This window comes from Saccopteryx bilineata, chromosome X (genome assembly GCF_036850765.1).
Source record: "Saccopteryx bilineata isolate mSacBil1 chromosome X, mSacBil1_pri_phased_curated, whole genome shotgun sequence".
NCBI classification, from domain to species: Eukaryota; Metazoa; Chordata; class Mammalia; order Chiroptera; family Emballonuridae; genus Saccopteryx; species Saccopteryx bilineata.
The window spans coordinates 139797976-139822755 of NC_089502.1; the positions used below are offsets into that span (position 1 = coordinate 139797976).

At 42.7% G+C, this 24780-nt stretch overlaps 1 protein-coding gene across 1 annotated transcript in view; it reads left to right on the forward strand.

The window, feature by feature from the left end:
• ARHGAP6 (Rho GTPase activating protein 6) overlaps positions 1 to 24780 on the forward strand; it is a 460565-nt gene that overhangs the window by 38460 nt on the left and 397325 nt on the right. The window lies entirely within an intron of this gene.

Sequence of the window (24780 nt, forward strand, 5' to 3'; positions counted from 1 at the left end):
CCCTCTCCTTCCTCTCTGTCTCTCTCTTCCCCTCTCGCAGCCAAGGCTCCATTGGAGCAAAGTTGGCCCGGGCACTGAGGATAGTTCTGTGGCCTCTGCCTCAGGCGCTAGAATGGCTCTGGTTGCAACAGAGCGACGCCCCAGATGGGCAGAACATCACCCCCTGGTGGACGTGCCGGGTGGATCCCGGTGGGGTGCATGTGGGAGTCTCTCTGCCTCCCCACTTCTCACATCAGAAAAATACAAATAAATAAATAAATAAATACATACATACAAATACTGCTGATTTATGAAAGGTCTACAGACAATATTAAAATAACTGCATGCTCTACACCAGGAGCTAATAACCTATGGCCCATGGGACGACAGGTCTGTCTATGGTTTCATTAATTTATATACACACTACTAAGAATTCTGTTACACTTTGAAATTGTTGTAAAATAAATCAAAAGAAGAAGAATGTTTTGTGACGTGAAAATTATAGGAAATTGAACTTTTAGTGTCAACCAATTAGTTTGGTGGGACATGCCTACATCCATTTATTTATTTATTTATTTATTTATTTATTTATTTATTTATTTATTGTCTTTGGCTGCTTTTATTCCACAATACCAGGCCAAGTAGTTGTGACAGACCACGGCCCTCAAAGCCTAAAACAGATACTGTTCAATCCTTTACAGGAAATGTTTGCTGACCCAGAGGCGGAATAAGGTCAGTTGAGGCCCTGGCCACAGAAGAAAATATTGGGCCCCCTTAAAAGAAAGAGACAACTTGGTGTCATTAGAAAAAAGTGTCAAGTTGGGGTTTTGCGAGGCCCAGGGCGCACGCCTGGTGCTCCTCCATTAAATCCACCTCTGTGCTGACCTCTGCTATAGACTCGGGGCCTTCCTCTGCCCACACTGTGAGATTTTAAAACTAGACTGGAACACATACAACATGAGGAATCAGGCAACAGTCAGAATAAACTTCCTTTTTCTCAGGAAAGAGATGATCACAGCTCATCTTCAGGAGCATTTTACTTAAAGACATAATGTGACAACACAGACATACATATTTTATCTATCTATAGTATATTTGAAGTGATTATAGATTTCCAGGAGCCCGAATTTTTCCTTCCTTCCTTCCTTCCTTCCTTCCTTCCTTCCTTCCTTCCTTCCTTCCTTCCTTTTATTTATTTATTTATCTATTTGTTTATTTATTTTTAGAAAGAAAGAGAGAGGGGGGTAGACAGACAGGAAGGGAGAGAGATGAGAAGCATCAACTCATAGTTGTGGCACTTTAGTTGGTCACTGATTGCTTTCTCATATGTGCCTCGATGGGGAGAAGAGCAGGCCGCTCCAGCCAAGCCAGTGACCCCTTGTTCACACCAGCGACCTTGGGCTTCAAGCCTGAGACCACGGGGTCATGTCTATGATCCCATGCTTAAGCCAGGGACTTCGTGCTCAAGCTGGTGAGCCTGCTCTCAAGCCAGATGGCCCTACAGTCAAACCGGCGACCTTGGGATTTTGAACCTGGGTTCCCAGCATCGCAGGCTGTTGCTTTATCCACTGCGCCACCACCTGGGTAGGTGGAGCCCAATTTTCTCTTTACTCTTTTTTTTTTTGCTACAGGGACAGAGAGACAGAGAGAGGGACAGATAGGGACAGATAGACAGGAAGGGAGAGAAATGGGAAACATCAATTCTTCCTTGCAGCTCCTTAGTTGTTCATTGATTGCTTCCTCATATGTGCCTTGACCAGGGGGCTACAGCAGAGCGAGTGACCCCTTGCTCAAGCCAACGACCTTGGGGTCATGTCTGTGATCCCTCACTCAAACCAGCGACCCTGTGCACAAGCTGTTGAGCCCTTGCTCAAGCCAGATGAGCCCGTGCTCAAGCTGGTGACATCAGGGTTTTGAACCTGGTTCCTCTGCATCCAAGTCTGATGCTCTATCCACTGCACCACCACCTGCTCAGGTCTGAATTTTCTGAGGCCATCTCTGTTCCCTGTATGTGAGTGACATGTCCTTTAGGGCAGCATTGGAAAACACTGCCAGGTGGTCCAATGAGTTCTTTCATTGTTATTTCATCCTCTCAGTAACCTTCCAAGTAAATTTTACTTTGCAATTTTAGTGATGAGGAAATGGGCCTAGAAAGATGATGTTATTTGACTAATATTGCATGGCTAATCAGAGATCGCTCCAGGATTTATATCTTAATTCACCTAACTCCTTGGTTGGCAAACTGAACATGGCGAGCTGCATGTGGCTCTTTGGCCCCTTGAGTGTTTAGCAAAGGCCAGCTTAGGAGTACCCTAATTAAGTAAATAACAATGTACCTACCTATATAGTTTAAGTTTAAAAAATTTGGCTCTCAAAAGAAATTTCAATCTTTGTACTGTTGATATCTGGCTCTGTTGACTAATGAGTTTGCCGACCACTGACCTAACTTCTAAGCTTTTCTCAGAGTATTTTGTCTTATTGCCAGTCAGAGGAAGAGTGTCATTAACACAGATCAGGAATCTTACCATAACTCACTGATTATTTTCTACCCCTAAATTTTGCTCCACTCATCAAAATAAATACAGAGCCATATCTATGCATTCATCACCTTTCCATCTATCTATCCATCCGTCCATCCATCCATCTATCCATCTTCCCTCCCTCTCACTCACTATTAATTCAAACATTACATGTTTAATTGGCACCTAGTTCATGCCAACCATCCTACTAAGCATATAGTTGTGAATAGAAGACACATGGTCCCTGTCTTCATAAAGGTTATAGTACTTTTTTACCTGCCAGAGCCACACAGGAGGAATTTTATTTGCCCATGGAGTTTGATATCTTCACAGTTCACAATCTGCCCATTTGGAAGTCACTTAAATTGAACTTCTTGGATGGATTTTTTGCTTTAATATTCTGAATAGTGGAATGAAGATGTTATAATTTGATATTTGAATTGAAGGATGAAAAATACAGGAGATGTCAGCTCTTAAAAAACTAAATGTAACACTTTACATAAATATTTCCCTCAGAGCTACTAAACATATGCCAAATTCTACTAACAATGATGTATAAATATACATAAAGATATAAAATATTTGGTTACACATTTTTCTTGATCCTGTCACAAAAAACTTTCATCTATTACTTGTTTTGAGAAAACAGAAGCTGGCAGGGGTAATTAATAGAGCTGACCTCTAGGGTGAACAGACGCACACACTGGTTGGAGGAGCCTTGGACTCATTTCAAAGGACTTTGCTGGTGAAACTTGGAAGTGCCGTGTGGCTGCTGGGAGTTTTGTTTTGGTAGTAGTTACTGGTTAGGCTCTGTAAATTTTCCTTTCAGACATTTGGCTGTTACTCAAAGATTGCCTTTAAGAATTGTATTTTGTAACTTAAGAGCAGAAGCTATTATTAGCTGTGTGTTTGTGGTTAAGACATGAGGTCAGCTTTGGCAGAGAACTCTCAAGGGTGTGTGAAAGGAACCTCAGGCCAGCCGTTCTGTGGCCACTTGGTGCCTTGGGGAGCAGCTTATTCTTGGGCGCAGAGGAGGGACTCTGCCTTCCAACTGCAGGGAGTATATGCTTTAATAATGGAATACAGCCTTCGGGAGTTAGGAGTGATTTGTAGCACATTTCTTTTTCAGAATTCAATATCCTAATGAAGAGAGATATATATTCCATATTCATAATTGCTTCATTAGGCCAGGGACCATGTTGGTCTTATTCATTATAGTACCCCCACACACATGCAGTGCTGGACATAAATAATGTATATTTGCTGAATGAACGAATAAGTTAAAAATGACAATAAAGAGGAGGTTTAGAAAGATTAAGGACATATGTTAAATGGAAGAATAGACTTTTTTCTTTTTTATTAAGTGAGGGGCAGGGAGGCAGAGGGACAGACTCCCACATGCACCCCAACCAGGATCCAACTGGCAAGCCCCCTAAAGGGTGATGCTCTGCCCTTCTGGGCCTGCTGCTCCGTTGCTCAGCAACCAAGCAATTTCAGTGCCTGAGGGGAGGCCATGGAGCCATCCTCAGTACCGGGGCCAAACTGCTGGAACTGTTCAAGCCACAGCTGCAGGATGGGAGGAGAGAGAGAAAGAGAGAACAAGAGGTGGAGGGGTGGAGAGGCAGATGATCATTTCCCCTCTGTGCCCTGACCGAGAATTGAACCCAGGGCGTCCACATGCAGGGCCTATGCTCTACCACTGAGCCAACTAACCAGGGCCAAGGATATAGACATTTGTAATCAGAGAACACTTGCAGCTCAAACACTTCCAAACGATGACAAATATCCAAGGTGAGATGACCATCCTCGTGAATGCCGCCACTGGAATAAATTGGAGTTTTCTGAGGAAATTGAAGAACTGTGAGGTTATGGGCTGCACTGATGCTGTGATCACTGAAGGGGATGGCAGAAGGCTGAAGTGGAGATGCAGGAAAGTAGGCAAGTCCCTTCCTTTCCTAGCTCTCTCTTGAGATAAATTTAATTTGGTGTAAATAAAGATATTAACCCTGCAAGACTCTCCTACTTATGTGTGCACACGCATGCACCCCCCCACGTCCTGTAGTATCTGTGATGATCACATGTCAATAATAATTAAACAGTCAATGTAGACACATGACCAAAATGAGCTGTGGAATGATTAGAACACATGATTTTTTTGTGCTGATAGCAGAGCAGGACCTATTTACAGTCACCTGAAAGATTTAAACAGGGAAAAAATTCTAGTTTTGCCCAACCATCCTTCTATCTATTTTGTGAGAAAGTCTCCGTATTGAGGAAAGGGACTTCATGTATCATTACCCACTTGCTTTGATATATCAGATTTGGGGTGGCATTTTCAGGGGCACTCTGGAGGAAGTAGTTATTCTTATTCTAGTTCACAGTGGTACCTAGAATTGGGCATGGTTAGAATTTCTTTGTGCTCTGATAATCAACATACTGTAGAACATCATAGAAGGGAACATAGTCTTGCTGCTGTTTGCACAGATGCAAAATGAACCCAACATATAATATTTTAAAAGGAAGCTTTTGTAAAAAGATTAGTAAAGCTTTCACCTGACCAGGTGGTGGCACAGTGGATAGAGCGTTGGACTGGGACATGGAGGATCCAGTTTCGAAACTCAGAGGTCACCGGCTTGAATGCGGGCTCATCCAGCTTGAGCACAGGCTCACCAGCTTTAGTGCAGGGTAACTGGCTTGAGCGTGGAATCATAGACATGATCCCATGGTCACTGGCTTGAGTCCAAAGATCACTGGCTTGAAGCCCAAGGTCACTGGCTTGAGCAAGGGGTCACTTGCTCTGCTGTGGCCCCGTGGTCAAGGCACATAAGAGAAAGCAGTCAATGAACTATTAATACTAAGGTGCTGCAATGAAGACTTGATGCTTCTCATCTCTCTCCTTTCCTGTTTGTCTGTCCCTGTCTTTGTCTCTGTCACACACAGAAAAGACTAGTAAGGCTTTCAATAAAAAATCCTTTAAATTCTTGACAGTGAATAATAATGCAATTCCCTTTTTATAGATTCATTTATCTTTCCTGAATCAGAAGATGATATTGGAGACAGTTGCTTTTCCAAAGTTATAGTAATATAGTTTTCTCTATAACTTTCAAATAATTGTCTATGAAATAATTTTGGATTCCTATTTCAGGAACTTTGCCTTGACAGCAAAATCATAAATATTTCTTCGTAAGTCAAACATTTTAGGTGACAGTCAGATTCACCTAGTACATTTTGTTTTTCTCTGTAATCTCATACTACACAAGCCAGTCCCTTCACAGTTGTGGCTTAAACAATTGGATAGTGAAGTAATTTATTGCAAAGACAATGGCTCGTCTTTGTTTCATTTTTCCCCTCAAATTTACAGTGACATTTATATAGTACACTTTTATTGTTAGTGAAGGTTTGCCTATGGGTCTAAAAGTAGAGACAAAAGACGGTGAGTTGACTGGAGAAGTAACCTTTAGAATTTGAAATTTGTGGAAAGAATAGCTTTGTTCTGAATGGTGCATTCTACCCAAAGGCTTGGAGCTTGCTATTGCCAGTCTCTGAACCCTACAGGGGAGATGGTTTCTGCAGTAGCAGTAACAGTCATCATTTAAGATTTTTTTGTCTGTTTATTGATTTTAGCGATAGAGGAAGGGGGAGAAAGAGAGAGAGAAAGAGAGAGAGAGAGAGAGAGAGAGAGAGAGAGAGAGAGAGAAACATTGACCTGTTCCTGTATGTGCCCTGACCAGATATTGAACTGGCATCCTCTGCGCTTCAGGACGATGCTCTAACCAACCGAGCTATCCGGCAAGGGCACAATCATCATTTAGTCAGTGATTTTTATTTACCAGACCGGGTATTGAGTGAATTAGATCAGTAATTATATTTTGTCCTCCTATTAATCTTATGTGAATTCTGTTAATCCTCCCTTTACAGATGAGGGAACTGAGGCCTAGAGATTAGATAATATGTTCAAAGTCACAAAGCCAGTAAGGGCAGAGCCAACACTTGGAGATAGGTTTGTGTTCCTAATCACGCTGGCCTAATTACATGGTTGCTATTGCTGTGCTATTATTATTCATTAAAACTGGAAGAAACAAGCCTGGCCTGTGGTGGCACAGTGGATGGCACATCGACCTGGAACACTGAGGTCGCCAGTTTGGAGTCCTGGGCTTACCTGGTCAAGGGGCATGTGAGAGGCATCTGTGAGTTGAGGCTTCCTGCTCCTCCCTCCCCCCTGCCTTTCTCTCTCTCTCCTCTCTAAAATCAGTGAATAAAATCTTAAACAAAAGTGGGAGAAACATGATAATAAGACAATTTATTTTGACCTGTATACTTACATATTAATGACTAAATTGTTCATTTTGCATGTTTAAAACAAAATCTTTAAGTGGTATTAATTTATTGGTATCATTCTGCCGTGTGTTTTCTTTGCTCATCATAGTTCTAATTATTCGTGTTAACTGTTATAGAACATTCTATCTTATAAATATAACAACAATTTTGTCATCCTTTCTTCCTATTGATGAACAGGGTGTTCTTCAAAGTTTTCTTGGCTATTCTTGGGCCCTTCTTTTCTGTAAGTTTTATGATAAACTTAATGAGTTCCTGAGAAGTCATGTTGGAATTTTGTTTGAAAGTGCTCTGAATTTATAGATTAATTTAGGAAAGTTGACTTATGTATGCTATTGAGTCTTCTAATCACGAAATGGTATACTTCACCACTTACTAAAGTAAGGATTTCTATTCTTAGTAATATTTTAAAATTTTCTTAATATACCTCATACTAATTTAATTTCATGTATTCCTAAAATCTGTATAGTTATCTTCGTATTTTGTAAAGTGTATTTTCTTTCTAATTTTGTTATTATGGGTATATGGTAAGGCCATTGATTATTGTGTGTTGACTTTCATTCAGCAACCTTGCTAGATTCTCTTCCTTGTCCTAATTATTTATAAATTCTTCAGATTTTCTATGGGAGATCATCATATCTTCACCAGTATGGGCTAGTATAGCCCTTCTTTTCTAATTCTTATATCGCTCAACTCTTATTTTTGTTTTGTTTCATTTTGTTTATATTGATTATGGTCTTCAGACAAGATTTGAGGGGAAGTGGTCATCTATCATTTTGTCCTGGGTTTTAAAAAAATGCTTATCAAGTTAAGAGGGGTTCCTTTACTTCAGGGGTCCCCAGACTTTTTACACAGAGGGCCAGTTCACTGTCCCTCAAACCATTGGAGGGCCGCCACATACAGTGCTCCTCTCACTGACCACCAATGAAAGAGGTGCCCCTTCCGGAAGTGCGGCGGGGGCCGGATAAATGGCCTCAGGGGGCCTCATGCGTCCTGCAGGCCGTAGTTTGGGGATGCCTGCTTTACTTCTTACTTAAATATATAAATGAGAGATAAATTTTATGGACTTTTCTTCCTGGCCTGAAATGTTTCTGTTGAGAAATCAACTGACAGTCTTATGGGAGCACCTTGTAGGTAACTGTTTCTCTTGCTGCTTTTAAGATTCTTTTCTTTTCTTTAACCATTGCCATTTTAATTATGATGTGTATTTATTTATTTATTTATGACAGAGACAGAGATATAGAGAGAGGGATAGAGACAGACAGAAAGGGGGAGAGATGAGAAGCATCAATTCTTCATTGCGGCTCTTTAATTGTTCATTGATTGCTTTCTCATATGTGCCTTGACAGGGGTGGGGGATAACAGCAGAGCGAGTGACCCCTTGCTCAAGCCAGCGACCTTTGGGCTTCAAGCCAGCGGCCTTTGGCTCAAGCCTGCGACCATGGGGCCATTTCTATGACCCCACGCTCAATCTCGCAACTCTACACTCAAACCAGATGAGCACGTGCTCATGCCAGCAACCTTGGGGTTTTGAACCTGGGTCCTTTGCATCCCAGTCCAATGCTCTAACCACTGCACCACTTCCCAGTTAGGCTTAATTATGATGTGTCTTGGTTTGAGTCTCTTTGGATTCATCTTGTTTGGGGCTCTGTACTTCCTGACTTGTGTGTCTTTTTCCTTCACCAGGTTAGGGACTTTTTAATATTTCTTTAAATAGTTTCTCTATTTGAATTTCTTGCTCTCTCTCTTCTCCTTATGGTACCGTTATGGAGTGGATGCTGTTATGTTTGATGTTGTCCCTGAGGTCTCTTAAACTGTCCTCATGTTTAAAAAATTATTTTTTATTTTTTCTTTGCTAAAATGTATGTAGGTATGACATTTATTTGTATTTATGCTGCTGAATACTCATAGAATATTTTTAATTGAAGATTCTCATTTTTTCTTTAATTCTGGAAAACTCTTGTATATTCATGTTCAAATACTGCTCATCAGTTGTTCCAAACAGTTTTTTGAATCCCTAATAAGAGGTTCTAAATTTCTTAAAAGCCTCTAAAGTTGGATCTTTTAAACAATGTTTCCTGATTTTTAAATGCTCTTTCACAGTTTTTAGTTTAGTTTTTTTTTTTTCTGCTGGCTTCTGTGCAAATTTAATTTACTAATTAACTTTTCAGCTATTTCACATCTAAAGATGATCCAATTATTTGATTTCTAATTTTAAAAACTATATTTTTTTTTCAAATTTTACTTAATTTCTTTTTATATTCACTTGTTCTTTCCTTCTTTTTGCCTTGTTTTGTGATGTAATTTCTTCTTTTTGTAGGTTTGATTTTATCTTTTATTTTGCTAAACATTTTAAACATACCTTTTAAAAAGATTTTGTCAAGCTAGTTTTTAAAATTAATTTTATCAGTGAATTCACATTCTGCATATAAATATTATTGACTGTCTTTTTTCATGTTATATTTACTTCACATGTTTTGTAATTTGGGTTCACAGGCTAATTTTGAGTGAACTTTTTTGTTTGTTTTTTCGGCGCTCTCTTGTTTTTGTATTTTCATTCTCCTTTTCTCTTTTTCCTTTCAAGATGTGACTTTACTGGGAGCTATGAGATCATAACAACAAGAGCAATGTTGGTTGTCACATCTAATAAAGTGCAAAGATGACCAATACATCTGCAGAACAAACAATAAGCACAGACAGTGAATATTTCTTTGAAATTCAAATGTTTGAAGTCAAATATCAGAGTCATCTCTCTGAGTTCACTTTTCATAGCAAAATGACCAATGTATAATATTCTCTGAACTCCCTTTAGTTATCAAAAATTAGAATCAGCCTGACCAGATGGTGGCGCAGTGGATAGAGCATCAGACTGGGATGCGGAGGACCCAGGTTTGAGATCCCGAGGTTGTCAGCTTGAGCGCGGGCTCATCTGGTGTGAGCAAAGCTCACCAGCTTGGACCCAAGGTTGCTGGCTTGAGCAAGGGGTTACTCGGTCTGCTGTAGCCCCCCCTGTCAAGGCACATATGAGAAAGCAATGAACAACTAAGGTGTAGCAACAAAAAACTGATGATTGATGCTTCTCATCTCTCTCCGTTCCTGTCTGTCTGTCCCTATCTATCCTTCTCCCTGACTCTCTCTGTCTCTGTAAAAAAAAAATTAGAATCAGAAGAACATTTCTTCTTTCAAAATAATCACATCATCATTTTGGAAGGGATGTGAAGATTTGCCACAAGTCAAACATTTCTCTGGACAACTGAATGAAAATTCGCATGTGTCTCTTCTGGAAGTTGTTTCTTAAAATGGATTTCACGAAACCCTCCGCTTGTCCCTTTGGTCCTCTGCCCTCACCCTGGGCTGTCAGCATTTTGAGATTTAGCCTATAGCTCTTTGGATTATGAATAAACTGAATTTTCTGTTTTTACATTTAATTATTGTTTATAAAAATATTTGCTCTTATGATTTTTACATATTAATTCAGATTTTTACATTGTATGTATAATATGTCCACTTAAAAAACACAAAGAAACCCAACTAGCTCAAGTAAACTATATACTGCCAATAAACTGCTCGTAACATTTCAAAGATAATTTTTTGTATGTAACGTTGAATAATTAACCTTAAATCTGAGCATTGCTCTGTCTATTACAAATTGAATTTCTGACATTGTTCCTTTACCCATTAGGTAGGTAATTCACTGTTTATGAGCCTGGATCATAATTCTCCTTTTCACTATTCCCCCCCCCCTCGTTACTGACATTGCTTTGTGTCTGGCATTTCCCAGTTGACTTCTCCCTAGGCCCCCAGGGCAGACCCACATCTTTTATGATGATACTGAGTTCTTGTCAAATTGCAGTATTAGAAATATTGCAGGGGCAATTTCCAACCCAGTAGCAGCTGTTGGAACATACAGATGTTATTCTAGACAGATCTTGCATTCACAGGTCTATACCTCCAGATAACTGACGATTTCTGAACAGGGAAACTTGGCGTTTTGGACCAGATGACGTTCTGTTGTGAGGCACTGTCTTGTACTTTGTACTGTACTTACCAGCATCCTTGGCCTCTACTTGCTAGATACTAGTAGCACTTCTTTCCCTTTACATATGACCAAAAATGACTCCAGATATTGCCAAATGTTCCCTATGGAACAGAATTATTTGCTCCCTCTTGCTAACCAATGGTAAATCATGGAATTAAATGGCAATAGTTGATTTTAACTTCCTTTAACAAGCAGAAGGGTCCAGATCCAGTCTATCTTAAAACCTAGAGGCTGGGTTCAGCTCTTCATATTAAGTAGAGGATGTTTAGTTCCCCACTGGGAAGACAACGCCACCTCCCAGCACCCAGCACGCTGTGATGTCACACTGACCACTACTGGTTCCTGAGAATGGATGGCTTGTTTTCTGTTTTGCTGTTGTCTTTTGGTGTCCTTTTTTTATATTTCACTTATTACAACTACATATTTGTAGTAAAGAGAGCACTAGACAGCATGAACTTAAAATTCATAAATCACAAAAGAAAGTTTTAGAAAATGAAAGTTTTTTTCATTATATTTCAGATTATTTTGATAGTTCAATTCCTTTAGATGCTTTCTTTATTCTTTTTTATTTTTATTTTTTTTGAGAGAGAGAGAGACAGGATGGGAGAGAGATGAGAAGCATTAACTCATAGTTGTCACTTTAGTTGTTCTTTGATTGCTTTCTCATACATGTCTTGACGGGGGTGGGGTGGGGGGGTTGCTCAAGCTGAGCCAGTGACTTTGAGCTTTAAGTCAGAGACCTTTGAGTTCAAGTTAGTGGCCTTGGGATCATGTTGATGATCCTGTGCTCAAGCCAGCGACCCTGCTTTCAAGCTGGTAAGCCTGCGCTCAAGCCGGCAACCTCGGGATTTCGAACCTGGGAACTCAGTGTCCCAGGTCGATGTTCTATCAACTGTGCCACCCCCAGTCAGGCTTAGATACTTTCTTATTACCTTCATACCCCAGTAATTTTATCCTTTTCTTTTTTTGTATTTATAACCAAAGCCTCCATAAACCTGCTTTATTTTTAGCCAAACTCAGTATTTGGCATATTGATCAGACTAATTAAAACCTCTAGACATTTTTGAATGACTTATTAGGACATGTCTCTATGACACTGTGTATTTATCTCTGGGACCGAGCACAGGCATTGCATGTTGCCAATTAAGAGAGTGAGGTTGTCCTACACGGTAAGAAGTGAAGTTCCCCAGCAGTTGTAACGCAGAAGGGTGGTGCAGACTGTGAAGGAGAAGAGGGCAGCAGGAGGTTTAGACCTTGCTGGAAAACCTTCAGGAATGACGCTAAATGTAGCCAAGTTGGAACCTATTCCAGCCCATTCCCTCCATGTTAAAGTTAGTTAAGTCAATTCCAGCAACTATTTATAGTTAAGCCTTGGTTTTGATTAATGATGTTGGACAGGGATAGAAGGGGGGAGGGGTCTGGTAGGAGGAAGAGAGGAGGCCAAGTTACCAAAGTTGATATGCCAATTGGTTGTGTGGACCCCACTCTTCATCACATACAGATTTCTGGCCAAACATAATGAGAATTATTTTTATTAGAGGGCAGTATTCCATGTCAGCATTTTGACTATAAGCCAAGTGAAGACACACTTGAATCCCTCCACACCGAATAAACCACAGGTCAAATCATGCTGCCCTTTCTCATTGAGTCACCAGACGTGCATTGTCATGGACACAAAACTTAAGACTGAAATGTCTTTAGATGTTATTCATTTATATGTTAACCAAGTGAAATTAATAAAACAAACCTGCATGGCTGTTTAAGCATAAATTAGTTTTGAGCTATAAAGTAGCTTAGAGACATCCAACAGACACAATACTTTAACATTGTAGAGGAAAAAGTCAAGATTAAGAGCCCAACGTATTTGCTTACAGCTGTATAGTATCTGGTTCCAGACCAGGGACTAGATCCTACATCTTTCCTCCAATCCAGAGCTCTTGCTACTTTTGTCCAAAAGAGAATCAATTTTAATTTTGGTAGCTAGCCATAAATACTTTTCTGGTTGATTTATGTTCTCTGCTTTTAAAGTTGGAAATAGATTAAAGTTTATAGCTCTCGTAAATTAGCTTCAGTTACTAAAGAGATTAGGGTATTATTAATCTCTACTATTAAGTTTTTTTTTTTACTAAAGCCCACCTTCCTTGAAAAGTGATATTATCCAAAAGAATAACTCTCCAGCTGTGCACTCAAGTATGAAAGATTGTGAATTGGATTTGTCTACATTTAGAACATTTCTATTTTCCTGGTAATCACATGAGTGCGAGATCTCTGGCTAGTACGTGGGATCATAGGCATGACCCCATGGTCACTGGCTTGAGCCCAAAGGTCAGTGGCTTGAAGCCCAAGGTCACGCTAGCTTGAGCAAAGGGTCACTCGCTCTGCTGTAGCTCCTGGTCAAGGCGCATATGAGAAAGCAATCAATGAACAACCAGTGTGCCGCAACAAAGAATTGATGTTTCTCATCTCTTGCCCTTCCTGTCTGTCTGTCCCTATCTGTACCTCTCTCTGTCTCACTTGCTAAAATTAATTACTTAGTTGAAAATAAATAAATAAATAAAAATAAAGGAATGCGTCCCAGCAAATATTCATAATATGTGTAGTGATAACTGATTGGCTCAGAATCTGAAATTCCAAATTGGGATTGGGAGACCTTAGTTTGAAGTCTACAGTGTGCTAGAAATGAGAGATTGCGTGTACAGTATTGAATAAGAGAGGGGCTGTTGCTCCTATCAAGCTTGCCTTTTGGCAAGCAGTTTTGTTCAGCCATGTGCAGATGAACAATCACATGGGATTATGATCATTTTACTTTCCCCCAAGCCTACTGTACACGGGACCTTTCTAGTCCCATGAGATTGGGACACACAAGATCTTTCCAATGTATTTGGAGGATTAAGCTAGTTTGAACTGAATTTTTGTTACTTATAAACCAAAAGAGTGTTTGTGTATCTCTGTATGTAAAATGTTTTTCATTATTTACTTGTATACTGAAAAATAGTCTCCTGCTTTTTCAAAAGGAGTAAGTTTTTGAGGGTATTTGCCTTGTTTGTTTTCAGTATTTTTCTGTCCCCAGGGTTTAACCACTGGAAGATGTTATAGATGCTCTACAGTGCAGTCCTGGTGTTAGATAATTCTGCCTAACTGTGGGCTATTCTGAGCATGTTTAAGGTAGACTAGGCTAAACTATAATGTTCAGTAGGTCAGGTGTATTAACTGCATTTTCAACTTAGGATATCTTCAATTTATAATGGGTTTATCAGTACAGACCCCATCATAAGACAAGGAGCATCTGTAGTAGTCTGTGTAATCCATGAGATACAATTAAATACAGATGGCTGATTTCATTCTTAAATTTGTGTTTCTAAAGCAAATACCCTAAGAAGAACCAAAATGAGATTATTTTCCCTTCATTTTATTATAGCCTGTAATATTAGTTGTGCTGTTAAGATTCTGCACTGTTTGACTCAGAACTTTGTTGAGAGACGCCATAAGATTACAAGTTATTTGTAGGCCCAGCTTTCTGGCTACAACTAAACATAAATTTTAAGTAGAATATAAGGTCACTGTGACAAGCTATACTTTTATACATGACCTCATTTAACAGTAACCAAGCAGCCAATAATAAGAACTAGATTACATTCCTTCATAGCTATTTTTAAAATATATATTTACAAAGGAAGATGGAGATTTTAAAATCCTGAACATAACCTCAAATTGTTAGTTACTTTCTTTGCCTGTAATTCTAATTCTGTTCGCTTCGTGGAGTTTTCCTCTGGGCAGCTCAAACATCACCTGACCTCTCTCTGAACACTAAATAATGGTGGAAATATCTTCCTAACTTGCTTTTAATTAAACAAAGAATGTGGAATCAACTATTGTGCTGTAATTACTCCTATTATATACAGCAATCCTCCTATTATATACAGTCATGCCTACTTCTGGCTTTTTCTGGTAACTCTAGACAGGAAATGTTGCCTGTCAATGAACTGTGTAATTTGTGCATAGTGACTGTCCACCACCTCTTTGGACTTCTGTTGATATTATCACTTGAGACAGTGGAAACCATGATAAGAGAAATAAGGTTCTTTACAAAGCAACATTGAACGCAGGAAGAGGTGAGAATTTTATGTTGTGAAAATGCAAAGGGGTAAAAATTTTAGTCTGCCAAGAACATATTTATACAGATTATAATCTTAGATCATTGTTGGCAACAGCTAAGCATTTTAAGATGCTTGTAGTAGCCCTGAACTGGGGAGCTTGGCTGGTTGGAGCATTGTCCTGATACGCCAAGGTTGTGGGTCCAATCACTGGTCAGGTCACACACAGGGGCAGCCTTTGAATGCACAGCTAAGAGGAAAACATTTTGATGTTTCTCTGTCTCTCTTCTTCCCCCCATCCTCTCTCTCTAAAATAGATAAAAAATTAAAAAATATTTATATAAAAATAAAGATGCTCCTAGTATTTTAAATGTAATCCATAAAACATATAGGAATTATGAATCTAGTTCATGAATTAGCAACTGTAAGAAGGAAATCTCACTTATTTGAATACACACTGCTGGAGAATTACTTGAGCATCTTGTTGAGGGAAACAAGAAGAACAAAGGAAATAGGAAACAGGTTGGGGAGAACTGAACATTGAATGAGGTGATTTTGCAATGTGGCACTTTTAATTACCACATTTTGAGCAGCATTTATGTTTTGCTAAATGTCTTCCTAACATATTTCAGCCACTTAGTTCTGACTGATAGGTTTCATTTGCAAGTGCAGTTGCCACCTAAAGAAACAATGACTGAATTCACTGTTGGGTCCAGATAGAGTCTGAAGATTTTAAAAAGTAAAGCTGAGTCTCAAAAGATCTGAGAGGAAGTTGGGCAGTGGGGTCTTTCAGACGAAGAAGATGCTCCTACTGTCCTTGGCGCCAGTTCCTGGGTTAGGCCCAAGGAGATCCTGGCCACTGGTTTCTCTTTCACTCCAGCAGAGAATGTGACCCCGTGGACCTGTTCGTTTGCTCTTTCAGGGTTCATTCATTGATCCCGTGCTCTACAAGGACGACGAAGAAGCTTGGACGCTTTGAGACAACACTTGGAGAACCATCAAATGGTTGCACCTCCGTCCTTGCAAATCTTTCATTGGTTCTTTCATTTCATTTGTATAACTTGGGTACAGCTAAGCCACTTCCTATCCAGTCTAACTGAATGTCGCATTCAAATAAACACAAATCCAACAAACTCCAAAAGTCGAAATATTCACTACAATAAAAGAATTAGGTTGTATTTTAAAGAGTGTGTTACATTTCAAACAATTAAAGTGAAATTAAGTTCCATGACACGAAAGGTCTTCAATGATCCAAGTCCTTAAATTCCACTCATTACAGCATGGTGACCATCTTTGCATAATGTGCCTCTCAAGTCTCCTCTCCTCTCCTCTCCCCTCCCCTCCCCTCCCCTCCCCTCCCCTCCCCTCCCCTCCCCTCCCCTCCCCTCCCCTCCCCCTCCCCCTCCCCACCCCTCCCCCTCCCCTCCCCTCCCTTCCCCTCCCCTCCCCTCCCCTCCCCTCCCCTCTCCTCTCCTCCCTCTCCTCTCCTCTCCTCTCCTCCCTCTCCTCTCCTCCCTCTCCTCTCCTCCCCTCTCCTCTCCTCCCTCTCCTCCCCTCCCCTCCCCTCCCCTCCCCTCCTCCCTCTCCTCTCTTCCCTCCCCTCTCTTCTCCCCCCTCTCTTCCCCTCCCTCTCCTCTCCTCTCCTCTCCTCTCCTCCACTCCCCTCCCCTCCCCCCTCTCCTCTCTTCCCTCCCCTCTCTTCTCCCCTCCCTTCCCCTCCCCTCCCCTCCCCTCCCCTCTCCTCTCCTCTCCCTCTTCCCACCCCTCTCAATGCTCAGCCAACTCAGGATCTTGTCTCTTTCACAGCACTGCCCCCTTTCTGGATCTGATTTTTTCTCCTGGGTTGGAGTTGCATTTGGGCTATCATTAGATCACATTGTCTTCTCTGGACTCAATTCAGGTCTCCTTTCTACCCATTACCCAGATCAGTACAAACCAAGACCAGCCCCTGTACGCGCCAAGCATGCTGCTGGTTTCCCTGCAGAAGGGAGGAAGAGTGGACAGCTCCCTTGCTCTGGGTCAACCTTTGTCGTTTTGACTTGAAGCTTGGGTGTGGAGTCTCAGAAACCTATGGACCTCAAGTACAGACTGCAAACCAGTCTTAGTGACCAGATGGAGACTATTCCCCTCCCCTCTTACTCCGCCCTTCTCTGGTCCCGCATGGACAGTCTCCAGCTTTTCTCCTCCGCTTACTTAGCATAGGTTCCCAAGCAGATTGGTGGGTACAAACCACAATGGGGGCTTTGTTTGGGCCTCTCGGAAGGGAAAGCCGACTGCGGTCCAACTGCTGGCATTGTCTTTGGCCCCAGAAAGTGGGACCTCCCAAGGTTAGAGTTCCCCTGAGGATGAGCTGTAGCCCTTGCCTGGCTGATTTAGGGACAAAAGTCCTGGCCCCTTGGCCTCTGAGGGGCTAGCCTGGCTCCAGCGCCCCAGGTCTGGTCACAGGGGGCCCCATTGCATTTCAGGGCAGTCCCTAGTGCTGCCTGTCCCCCACCCTTGCTTCCTCATAGGTTGGTCTCCGTAGCAGGGGTCGGCAGACTCATTTGTCAACAAAGCCAAATATCATCAATATAACAATTGAAATTGCTTTTGAAAGCCAAATTTTAAAAATTTAAACTATATAAGTAGGTACATTCCTTTTTTTTTTTTTTTTTTTTTTTTTTTTGTATTTTTCTGAAGCTGGAAATGGGGAGAGACAGACAGACTCCCGCATGTGCCCGACCGGTGCTCCCGCACGCCCACCAAGGGCTACGCTCTGCCCACCAGGGGGCGATGCTCTGCCCCTCCGGGGCATCACTCTGCCATGACCAGAGCCAGTTTAGCACCTGGGGCAGAGGCCAAGGAGCCATCCCCAGCGCCTGGGCCATATTTGCTCCAGTGGAGCCTTGGCTGCAGGAGGGGAAGAGAGAGACAGAGAGGAAGGAGGGAGTGGGGGTGGAGAAGCAAATGGGCACTTCTCCTATGTGCCCTGGCCGGGAATCGAACCTGGGTCCCTCGCATGCCAGGGCGACACTCTACTGCTGAGCCAACCAGCCAGGGCTGTACATTCTTTATTGAGGTAGTGCCCGCACGTGGTATTTTGTGGAACAGCCACACTCAAGGGGCCAAAGAGCCGCCTGTGGCTCGCGAGCTGCGGTTTGACGACCAGGGCTCCAGAGGATTCTATAAGAAATGTTCTGTTTGCAGCTCCTTGGCTCAGACTTTTGTAGAGAACCTAACCCTAAGATTTCCACAAGTGCTGCCATTTGGTGAGGATGGAGAATGTGGGGGGAGTTCCTAAACGCAGGTCTGGAGCCCAGTCAGTTACACAGTAAGTAACGGTTTTAGCCTGGGGAGTAGTTTTAGCCTGGGGAGTCGTAGGACAGATTTGGACCCAGCCTGCAGCCTGGGGCCAAACCCAGCTGGCCCAGCCTGAAACAGCCACCCAAAATGCCTGAGCAAGGAAACAATGCTTGTTTTTGTTAGCTACAGAGTTTTGGGGTTGTTTGTTATGTAACATTATTGAAGCATTAGTTGACTAATACATATAGCTATTTTTAAACTCATGGTTTCACATTCTTGAACTCAATTCATTTTTCTCCAGGTGACTGCTTTCTCTTGTTTAACCCTTTTCCTATTTTGAACTTGGTGTTCTCCTTTCCTGGGGTCATCCTCTGAGTGCCTCTGCGTGCGAGCAGCCCTGTTCCTCCCTGAGTGCCTCTGAGCGCCAGCAGCCCTGTTCCTGAGTGCCTCTGCGCACCAGCAGCCCTGTTCCTCCCTGAGTGCCTCTGCACACCAGCAGCCCTGTTCCTCCTCTGAGTGCCTCTGAACACCAGCAGACCTGTTCCTCCCTGAGTGCCTCTGCGCACCAGCAGCCCTGTTCCTCCCTGAGTGCCTCTGCACACCAGCAGCCCTGTTCCTCCTCTGAGTGCCTCTGAACACCAGCAGCCCTGTTCCTCCCTGAGTGCCTCTGAACACCAGCAGCCCTGTTCCTCCCTGAGTGCCTCTGCGCACCAGCAGCCCTGTTCCTCCCTGAGTGCCTCTGAACACCAGCAGACCTGTTCCTCCCTGAGTGCCTCTGAGCGCCAGCAGCCCTGTTCCTCCCTGAGTGCCTCTGCGCGCCAGCAGCCCTGTTCCTCCCTGAGTGCCTCTGAGCGCCAGCAGCCCTGTTCTTCCCTGAGTGCCTCTGCGCGCCAGCAGCCCTGTTCCTCCCTGAGTGCCTCTGCGCACCAGCAGCCCTGTTCCTCCTCTGAGTGCCTCTGAACACCAGCAGCCCTGTTCCTCCCTGAGTGCCTCTGCACACCAGCAGCCCTGTTCCTCCTCTGAGTGCCTCTGAACACCAGCAGCCCTGTTCCTCCCTGAGTGCCTCTGAACACCAGCAGCCCTGTTCCTCCCTGAGTGCCTCTGCGCACCAGCAGCCCTGTTCCTCCCTGAGTGCCTCTGAACACCAGCAGACCTGTTCCTCCCTGAGTGCCTCTGAGCACCAGCAGCCCTGTTCCTCCTCTGAGTGCCTCTGAGCGCCAGCAGCCCTGTTCCTCCCTGAGTGCCTCTGCGCGCCAGCAGCCCTGTTCCTCCCTGAGTGCCTCTGAGCGCCAGCAGCCCTGTTCCTCCCTGAGTGCCTCTGCGCGCCAGCAGCCCTGTTCCTCCCTGAGTGCCTCTGAGCGCCAGCAGCCCTGTTCCTCCCTGAGTGCCTCTGTGCGCCAGCAGCCCTGTTCGTCCCTGCTGTGCTTTTATGTACTTTGCCGGTGAGGGTACAGGGGGCATAGAGAAGGGATAAAAGGGGCAGTCATTTCTCAGGCAATCTGAGAAAGCTTCATACAAGAAGTGCTACCTGAGCAAGTCAGAGAAAATAAAGATCATAGGCCCTGTGGTTTATTCAGTAAACACTGAGTAAGCTAGTACTAGGTGCTCAGCGCTGCACCAAATACAATGAATGATAAGCAAAGCAGTCAAAATCCCTGTTGTCATGGAGTGTACAGTCGAGTCTTGGAGTCTTGGAGGCAGCCATTAGTCATAAAAGGACACAAAGTGCTATTGACATGAGTGAGGGGTGGGGAAGCTTGAGCTAAGTGCCTGGGGACTCACACTTTGAAGGCTGACCAGGGTGAGTCACCAGGGACTGAGTGTTACTGGGGTGGGAGTAGCCAGGTGAGCTTTGTGCCTGGGGACTCACACTTTGAAGGCTGACCAGGGTGAGTCACCAGGGACTGAGTGTTACTGGGGTGGGAGTAGCCAGGTGAGCTTTGTGCCGGGGGAGGGTCCATAGAAGGCGCTCCATCCCTGAAGGGCCAAGATGCGATCTCAGACTCTGAATTGGATTACGAGGGCTAGTCTCAAAGGGGTGGTAGTATAGTGGTCTCTGGAGCCTGAGGTTCATGGCCATGGCAGCTGGTGAAGTGAGAGCCATTTAAGTGTCCTGGCTCGGCCCCAGAATGCTATAGGCCTGCCAACCCCACCAACTGGCTGGACAGCAGCCCTGGATTTCAAGGTCCGTCCTGGATACCTGCCTCCTCAACTGCCCATGTGTGTGGCACGAGTGTGGTGCCAGGTGTGACAGGTGAGAACCCGTGAGCTTCTCGGTCCTACTGTCACTCTGTGAAGGCTGGGAAATGACCCCATAAAGCCAATTGGTCAGAGTTCTTTTTAACAGGAGAGAAATTTGGTTGGAGGCTGGAGTGGCTGATCCAAAGTAAGAGGGAAAGTATTGTGGGAAAAACGTTGTTCTTGCTTTTAATCTCAAGTTGGCAAATATGGAGCTATTACAAAACAAAGGAAATGTATATTATAATCCTAAGCAACCTGTGAGTCTAAGTCAGAAGAGGACAATATTCACATCAAATGTTCATTGGTATAGATTCTCTTAACCTGAATTGTGTTTGCTATTTACCAGAATGAATTTTTTTCAGTATCAGTGGATTAACCTGACTGGGCGGTGGCACAGTGGATAGAGCGTTGGACTGGGATGCAGAGGACCCAGGTTCGAGACCCCGAGGTCGCCAGCTTGAGTGCAGGCTCATCTGGTTTGAGCAAAGCTCACCAGCTTGAACCCAAGGTTGCTGGCTCGAGCAAGGGGTCACTCGGTCTACTGAAGGCCCACGGTCAAGGCACATATGAGAAAGCAATAAATGAACAACTAAGGTGTTGCAACGAAAAACTGATGATTGATGCTTCTCATCTCTCTCCATTCCTGTCTGTCTGTCCCTATCTATCCCTCTCTCTGACTCTCTGTCTCTGTAAAATATATATATATATGTATATATATATATGTATATGTATTATACACACACACACACACACACACACACACACATCAGTGGATTAAATCACTTGAGAACTGATTTAGTAATTTCACAACTTCTGCTCAGGGGTAAAAGGCCACTTGCGAGCCACCATCAGGGCTGGACCACCTCGGTGCTACTTCCCAGACAGGAGCCCAGCCTTAAGACTCTTTTGGGGATTGGAGGAGGCTGCTCACTGCCAGCACACACAGCCACAGCTTAGTGATCTAGGTTAACCTTTTTAATGGCTTCATCCATAAAAACAGTTATGACTATTTTAATTTCTATTTTGATTTGTTATATTCTTTCATCTTATTAAATCAGAGAAATATGATACAGAGCATGTGCAAAGGACTAAATTCATATGTTAAAATCCTACACCTCAGGGTGATTCTATTAGAAGATGAGGCCTTGGGAGGTTAGTAGATCAGGAGGGTAGAGGAACAGGGTCAGTGACCTTATGAAAAAGACCCCAGAGAGATCCCTAGCTACAGCATAAAGACCACCATCTATGAACCAGGAGGTGGGCCTTTACTACACGCTGAATTTGCTGATGTCTCCATCTTGGACCTTGTAGCCTCCAGAACTGAGAAATATATATTTATTTATCCCCCCCCACCGTCTATAGTAGATTTGTTATAGCAGCCCAAAAGGACTACCACAATTTGTATCCAGACTAGAAAAGTACACCTTTAGGGAAAACTTAAGTCCTCTCCCCAAAACCCTGTTTTCTGCTTTAAGAATAAATTATGTGAATATAAAACATGAAAATAGAAGAATGAAGTACATAGTTTTTCTTGGTAAACTGTATTCAGACATTAATTGCTTTTCACCACTATATGAATAAGGCCAAAAATAATATCTTGTTCATAAATCAAACAATACTATTAGAATCACAAAAACCACTGACCCTTTGATATTTCAAGTCTCATGTATTTAAAACATCTTCCCAATACACACTCACACACAGAGATACACACCCGCATGCATGTACACGTATACACAACAGGGTCTTTAAACATCACACACATGCATCCATGTGTTTGTAAGCAAGAACCACAATTGGCTGAGGGTTAAACACATTCCAGAGCATTATTTTCTACCTTTTTTGTGTGTGAGAGATAAAAAGACTTTCTCATCAAAGCTTGGTCAATTCAAAAAAAGGATTGGAATTTATAGATTTCCTTCATCTGAATAGCATTTGCTATTTCCCAATATAAAACATATACTCTCACTGGATTAAATCACTGAAAACTGATTCAGGAATTTCACAATTTCTGCTCAGGGTCTGATGGCTGCCAGCGAGTCACTGCCAGTGGACTGAGCTTAAAAACTTTGGTGTTCAATTCCATGGTAAGAACTCCACATGATATTTCTGAACAAATATCATGTTCTTGGTCATTTCTTGAGTACACAATCACACTCAAGGCCAAAATAAATGAATGAACATAATGACAATCTCTGTGACTTGAGAATAATTGTCAAGTAGGTGGGCCAGGTCAGTGGGTCTCAGTCTTTGGGAATTTTTACTGACCACTGACCTTCGTTCTTACACATACTGATTTTCTGGGCAGAGGATGAGTCCATAAAAAATCCTACACAGTGCAATGTTCTCCACTTGAAGTTAGAAGGCTAGGATCTGCATCCTGATGCTAATGCTTACCTGTAACTGCTCTGATTCCCAGTCTTCTCCACGTGGAATGGAGACAATACTTCACCACATGGGAGTTTAACAAAGCCCAAAAGAGTTGGGTGAGTATAGAGACTGAGCGTAGAGCTGGTCCACACCCAGGTGGGCAGAGCAAAGGCGTGTGACCTAGGCTCAGCCAATCAGATTCTCTGCTTGAGCAGGGCCCCTTGAATGAGTGATGCTGAGACAAAGGGGCCTAGAGACGGGTGGCAGGGTGGAGTGGCCACTCGTGCCACCAGTGAGCGGGCACTGTGGCAGTGCCCCAGATCCAGAACAGATACTTTTGTTACCTTGCCTCCCTTCATTTCTGTGCATTTTCCAAGCTTGACTCCCTAGAAAACTCTGACATGCGTCCAATATAGTGCAATATACCCTTTTATTTTTAAGTGAGAGCCAGATTTCTGTTGTTTGCGCCAAGAATCCTGGCAGCTACCCAGACATGCATTTTGTTTGGTAAACTTTAAAGCATTGTACTAATGTGAGGTATAGCTTTTTTTTTATTGATATATCATCATCTACAAAATAAGCTAGAAATATTTATGAAGGATCCAACGTTAGACTTTTATTAGTTACATTTATTTATAGCAAATATCTAGCTGCAGGGAATATTTATAACGCCCACATTTATGCCATAGCTCTAGTTCTTTTTTGATCTTTAATCACCTCTTGAACTCACTGCCTTTACGTTTTTGCTCAGCACACAATGACCGGTAAGACCACATGGTTATTGTGACTTCTCTTCATTGTTTATCTTCCTTGGTACGTTTTCTACTCCACTGGCCATTTGTTCTTGGTTCCTTTCAAATGTTTTCCCCTTGCTGGTTGTCCTTCTGATGTTGGAATAGCTCAGAGTTTTTCTGTTGTCCATGTCCACGCTCTCTCTGGATGTGTTCTCTGCCGCCTGCTTTCTGCCAGCATCTACAGTAGGCGGAAGCTGTTAGCTGTACTCATACTCCACGGGGTAAAGGACTTCTTCCTTCACACTCACCGCTACATATCTTCAGGGACTAGCACAGGGCTTGGCATATAGTAGATATTAAAAAAATCTGTTTGTTAGTGTTTTTGGATTCTTAGGATAAATTCCCAGAAGTGGAATACCTGATCATAAAGCGATTCATTTTTAATTTTTTGAAGAAGAGTACTTCATACTGTTTTCTACCGTGGGTGCACCAATCTGCATTCCCACCAGGAGTGCACGAGGGGTCCCTTTCCTCCATCCATGTCCTTGCCAAAGAATATATGTACCCCCTTGTTCACTTCAGCATTATTTACAATAAGTAGGCAGCATATGGAAGCAGCCCAAGTGCCCATCAATGGGTGAGTGGATAAAAAACTGTGGTACATTTATACAATGGAATACTGCTCGGGCATAAAAAAGAATGGAACCTTATCTTTTGCAACAGCATGAATGAACCTAGAGGCTATTATGCTAAGTAAGTGAGTAAGAAAAAGACAAATACCGTATGATTTCACTTATATGTGGAATCTAAAGAACAAAACAAATAAAATAGAAATAGACTCAAATATAGAGAATAGACCAACGATGGACAAGGTGCGGGGGTTAGGGGAGTGAGTGGAAAAGGTGACAGGCTTAAGAAGTGCAAATTGGTAGTTATAGAGCAGTCATGGGCATGTAAAGTACAGCACAGGGAATAGAGTCAGTAATATTGTGGTAATATGTACGTCACATGTATGTTACCATGTGGGTACTTGAATTATCAAGAGGAACACTCTATGAAGTACATGATTGTCTAACCACGATGCTGTACGCCTGAAACTAATACAGAATAATATGTAATATAAACTCTAGCTGGAAAATTAAAAAAAGAAAAATCTTTGTAGAGAGATTTTTGTGTATATTCTGATG